This window comes from Melanerpes formicivorus, unplaced genomic scaffold, assembly GCF_026170545.1.
Source record: "Melanerpes formicivorus ecotype bairdi unplaced genomic scaffold, bMelFor1.0.p_v2 SCAF_8, whole genome shotgun sequence".
Lineage (NCBI taxonomy): Eukaryota > Metazoa > Chordata > Aves > Piciformes > Picidae > Melanerpes > Melanerpes formicivorus.
In genome coordinates this window covers 14,476,746-14,482,831 of record NW_027142360.1, presented here as the reverse complement: position 1 = coordinate 14,482,831, position 6,086 = coordinate 14,476,746, and the positions used below count along the sequence as shown (strand labels likewise).

The 6,086-nt window shown below is 45.9% G+C and overlaps 1 protein-coding gene across 2 annotated transcripts in view; it reads left to right on the top strand.

Moving 5' to 3' along the window:
- Positions 1-6,086, top strand: part of HIPK2 (homeodomain interacting protein kinase 2) — a 143,889-nt gene that overhangs the window by 24,418 nt on the left and 113,385 nt on the right. The window lies entirely within an intron of this gene.

Genomic DNA, 6,086 nt, shown 5'->3' with positions numbered 1-6,086 from the left:
ATTTCCTGGTTTCAGCCAGGGTGCTCACAGTTCTGGTTGCTTCCTCTCCTGGGTCCTGCCCTGTGGAAATCTTAAGTGGTACATGCACAAGACTGTTGTCTTTAAACTTGGGAAAGTGATCCAGCCCTGACACATAGGCAGAAACACCCCTAAATCTCTCTGCTTTTGTTCACATGTATATTTTGGGTTTTTTACCCATATATGTTTCCTCAAGTAAGAAGGAAGTAGCACTGCCTGCGCCCCAGGACTAGTTCAGAGTTGTATGTGGGCCATAGCAGGGAAGGAGGTCTTGGTTGAAGGTTTGAAGTAGAAACTGATCATGCCATCAATGAGCAAGCTGCTGGATGGCTGGGATGCAGCAGAAGTTTGCCCATGTCACAGTAGTATCAGCTGGTTTTTCTGCACTAATTTAGGATGGGAGTAAGCCAGTCATGCAGAGGAGGTGTGAGTGGAAAGCAAAGATTGCTGTGAGCCCGGGGATATGAGATGCAGGGAAGTTGTATAGATACACTGTCTTTAAAGGGTTACAGTTCACAGGGGAACATACTCACTGAGCTGTACAAGTTGAGGAAACTTTCTCATTCTCTGCTTACATTACAAGTCAAACCAGGATGCACCTTTTCTTCAAAACCCTAAAGTCTATGCACAACAGCCTCTTAGAATCATAGAATCAATAAGGTTGGAAAAGACCTCAGATCATCAAGTCCAACCTATCACCCAACACCTCATGACTAACTAAACCATGGCTCCAAGTGCCACATCCAGTCCTTTTTTGAACACCTCCAGGGATGGTGACTCCACCACCTCCCTGGGCAGCACACTCCGATGGCCAACAACTCTTTCTGTGAAGAACTTTCTCCTCACCTCAAGTCTAAACTTCCCCTGGAGCAGCTTGAGACTGTGTCCTCTTGTTCTGGTGCTGGTTGCCTGAGAGAAGAGACCAACCCACAGCTGGATACAACCTCCCTTCAGGTAGTTGTAGACAACAATAAGGTCTCCCCTGAGCCTCCTCTTCTCCAGGCTAACCAACCCTAGGTCCCTCAGCCTGTCCTCATAGGGCTTGTACTTGAGGCCTCTTCCCAGCCTTGTTGCCCTTCTCTGGACAGGTTCAAGTGTCTCAACGTCCTTCTTAAATTGAGGGGCCTAGAACTGGACACAGTACTCAAGTTGTGGCTTAACCAGTGCTGAGTACAGGGGCAGAATGACTTCCCTGCTCCTGCTGGCCACACTATTCTTGATGCAGGCCAGGATGCCATTGGCCCTCTTGGCCACCTGGGCACACTGCTGGCTCATGTTCAGCCAGATGTCAAACAGTACCCTTTCTACCTGGCCGTTCTCCAGCCACTCTGACCCCAGCCTGTAGCACTGCATGGGGTTGTTGTGACCAAAGTGCAGCACCCAGCACTTGGACTTTTTAAATGTCATCGTGTTGGACTCTGCCCATCTGCCTAGCCTGTCATGGTCCCTTTGGAGCGCCCTTCTACCCTCTAACAGATCAACACCTGCTCCCAACTTGGTGGTGTCTGCAATCCCCTCATCTAGATCATCAGTAAAGATATTGAACAGGATGGGGCCCAGCACTGATCCCTGGGGGACACCACTAGTGCCTGGCTGCCAGCTGGATGTGGCACCATTCACCACCACTCTCTGGGCTCGGCCCTCCAGCCAGTTCCTAACCCAGTGCAGAGTGCTGCAGTCCAAGCCACAGGCTGAAAGCTTGGCCAGGAGTTTGCTGTGGGGGATGGTGTCAAAGGCCTTGCTGAAGTCCAGCTAGACTACATCCACAGCCTTCCCCACATCCACCAGGCAGTCACCTGATCATAGACGGAGGTCAGGTTGGTGAGGCAGGACCTGCCCTTCCTAAATCCATGCTGGCTGGGCCTGATCCCTTGGCTGTCTTGCAGGTGTGTAGTGATTGCCCCCAAGATGATCTGCTCCATAATCTTTCCTGGCACTGAGGTCAAGCTGAGAGGCCTGTAGTTTCCAGGTTCCTCCATCCAGTCCTTCTTGTGGATGGGCATCACATTGGCCAGCTTCCAGTCATCTGGGACCTTTCCAGTGAGCCAGGACTGGTGGTAAATGATGGAGAGCAGCTTGGCCAGCTCATCTGCCAGCTCTCTCAGTACCCTAGGATGGATCCCATCCAGTCCCATGGACTTCTGAGTATCCAAGTGGCTCAGCAAGTCCCTAACTAATTTCTCATGGGTTTCAGGGGGATTATACTGCTCCCTGACCCCATCTACCAGTTCAGGAGGCCAGTTATCCTGATGTCCTCCTGCCTTACTGTTGAAAATGGAGGCAAGGAAGGTATTTAGTACCTCAGCCTTTTCCTCATCTTTAGTTACAGTGTTCCCCTCCAGGTCCAATAAAGAGTGGAGGTTCTTCTTGCCCTTCTTTTTAGCATTAATATAGTTATAAAAATGCTTTTTATTATTTTTCACACGAGTGGTCAGCTTAAGTTCTAACTGGGCTTTTGCCTCTCTGATTTTTCTCCTACATGATCTAACAACATCCTTAAGCATATCACAAGTTGCCTCCCCCCTTCCCAAAGGCGATACACCCTCTTTTGTCCCCCGTCATTCCTTCAGGAGCTGCTTGCCCATCCAGGCTGGTCACCTTCCCCTGGCGGCTCATCTTTCGGCACATGGGCACAGCCTGTTCCTGTGCCTTCAAGAGCTCTTGATGTGGTTTTCACAATTGATGTTTGGCTATTTCACAATAGCTTTTCCCCATGGAACTTCTCTTAAAAACACTCTATATTTCTTTTTAATTTTGACTCTGCATGGCAATTTTGTATTTCAGAAAAAATGTTCAAGTGTCATGTTTTGTAAAGCCAGGATGTCATTAGGGTACTTTGGGGAGGGAACTGCTTCTTATTTATGGTGTCCCCTGAGAAGCTGACAGCTGAAGTCCTACCAATATTTCTTGTTCATCTGCATGTAAAGTTTCAGAAAAGGTTTGTCAAGACAGACAGTGGTCTGCCAGCACTGGCTGATGGCTACAGTTGTTGAAGCATTAGACACCTGTGTTTAACAAGCAATGATAGTTTCTCTTTTTCTTTTTTTCTCTTTTTTTTTTTTTTTTTTTTTTTAACTCTGAGCTGAGATCACAGCCTTGTCAAAGCCCTGGAGGGGAAGCTAGGATAGAGCAGGTAGTCCTGCTCAGCTGAGGGCCCTGTTAAGGAGGAATGAAAGGAGTATAGTCCTTTGGTCTTGATGCATGCAGTGTGTGACTGCACAGAAGGGCAATCACTGGTGTGGTTGTCTTTGGTCACCTTCACCTCGTAGCTGCAGGTAATGTGGATCATCACCAGTGTCCTTTCTCCCAAACCTAAAGAGGGAAACAGAGAGTTGCTCTGGAGCAGGGATTTTGGATTAAGGGAGTTGTTACCACAGGAGGGACTCATCTCTGAAGGATGGTGTTAAGCCATGCAAGTGAAGGGCTTACACATGGCCTGCCTGGAAGTCCGCTGCAGTGCCATTGGCCTGTTACCTCCGCCTCTGGTGTTCCAGACCCAAACTGCTGGCTGTCAGCTTTGTCATGGTGTGCTACTTTTTAAAGAACCCTTACTAAGTGGTGTAAAGTGTCTAACCCACGAAGTGCTTGTGCCATCCCTCCTGTTCCCTTCAGCACAGCTTCTAGTTTGACACAGCCTGAAGGTGCCCTGGCTGGCAGAAGGGGAGCTGGTGAAGATGATGTCCCTCTCTGAAGATCTGGCATGTGTTAGGACATGGAATGTGTTACTCCATTTCCAGCCTCTGAAAATGACACCATTTTCATTTTTTACCTCATTAAAACCTACTCTTTGCCCCTTTGCCTAGCAGCTATCCCTGTTCTGAGTTAGACCTAACACAGGGTAAATGGGATCCCCTTTCTTTAAAAAACAAACAAAAAACCCAAACAACAACAAAAAAGTACAAGGCATCACCAGCACTAGTTCTAATTTATTCCTGCTCCTTCATGTTATTATAACCTTTGGGTTTCAGTGTAAAGGTGGAGGGGGATGCGATTGAATGGGGTTATGCTTTTTTTTCCACATTGCATTAATACCTGACTTACATGAAAAACAATCACCCTCACACATGGGCAGCATTTGCAAGCATTTGGAAACACACTACACACTATTTCCTCAAACCTGTTTTGTTCTGCAGCAATGGTGTTTGCTTATTCTGGGACAGTGATGAGGCATAGAGACATTAAAAATGAAATAGAAAAACGGAAAGAAAATGTTTCAAAAGCTAATAAGGGCCTCATTTCTTAACAGAAACAAAATGACAAAGCATGCAGTGCCTTGTTGGAACTTGGAGAGGTCTGCCTTATAGAAAACTATTATTATTGATCATGTATTTATTTATATTTGAGGAAATTCTAATTCTTTTTTCCTATATTTACTTCTTAATTTATCTTTTTCCCCTTTTTTTTTCTGTGAAGGCTGTTTCAGAAACAAAACAACAAATTATTCAGTACCTTTTTGGGACTTGGAGAGGTCTGCCTGGAGAAAAATATTGTTTATCATTTATTTATTTATATTTGAGAAAAGTCTACTTTTCCCCCCTATATTTATATATGTGTGTATATATATGTGTATATATGTGTGTATATATATATATATACACACTTTATCATTTGTCTTTTTCCCCTTTATTATGTGAAGGCTGTTTACACCAAAACAATATCTTTGTTTTCAGAGTTCATCTGCTCCTGCTGCCCCTTTTGGAGCTGAAGTAACAATACTTGGTCTGTGACATCATCATTGGCTGCAGTGACAACGTGGTGTCACACAGAGGAGTTTTCACTCCAGGTGGAGAACGTGCAGCAACAGCAGACAAACATGCAGTGAGCATGTTTGACTATGCATGTTGCTTGTCATGAGGAGAAAAAGGAAGGGAAAATCTGAAAGAAAATCCAGGAGAAGAAAACCTGCAGAATGCCTGTGTAGGTCTTCTGAGAGTGTGCAGCTTCTAGGGTGCTGGAGACCCTACTTTGCACAGGATTTCTTTTGAAATCAGTTAACAGCAGACCAAATACGTAACCAATAGAAAAGTACTTTTAAAAAGGCAGAGTGGGAGAGAGGGATTTAGAATAGAATACATAGAATACATAGAATAAACCAGGTTGGAAGAGACCTTCAAGATCATTGTGGCCAACCCATCAACCAATCCAACCCACCTAAACAACTAAACCATGGCACCAAGCACCCCATCAAGTCTCCTCCTGAACACTTCCAATGATGGTGACTCCACCACCTCCCCAAGCAGCCCATTCCAATGGCAAATCACTCTTTCTGTGAAGAACTTCTTCCTAACACCCAACCTAAACCTCCCCTGGTGCAGCCTGAGACTGTGTCCTCTTGTTCTGGTGCTGGCTGCTTGGGAGAAGAGACCAACATCCGCCTGTCTACATCCTCCCTTCAGGTAGTTGTAGAGAGCAATAAGGTCACCCCTGAGTCTTCTCTTCTCCAGGCCAAGCAACCCCAGCTCCCTCAGCCTCTCCTCATAGGGCTTGTGTTCCAAACCCCTCACCGATTTTGTTGCCCTTCTCTGGACTCGTTCCAGCAAGTCAACATCCCTCCTAAATTGAGGGGCCCAGAACTGGACACAGTACTCGAGTTACAGCCTAACCAGTGCAGTGTACAGGGGCAGAATGACCTCCCTGCTCCTGCTGGCCACACTGTTCTTGATTTAATTTAGATTCAAGTGTGACTCGGATACCTGAACTGTATCCAGAAGAGTTGAGAGGGTTTCTTGCCTTTTTTTTCTACACTAACCCCCCTGCAGAAAGCAAGGGAAGATGACTAATGCCCTGATCCTGCTAATGCTTACACATGTAGTTAGCTTTCAATGTATGAGTTGTCTTGCTGAAGTCAGTTAAAAGAATTGATGTGCTTAAATGCAGACAGAGGTCTATATGCCTGCAGTATGAGGGTCCAGCTGGCTGCCCGGGGGAAACAGTTAAAAAAATAATTTATAGAATATTTTCTAATCCAGACAATGTCTTGACCTGGAAAAGCTGAAGCCTCTGGCTTGAATCCTTCAGGAAAAGCAAACAAACAACTGGCCTTACACCTTTTCACTTTGGTTTTGTCT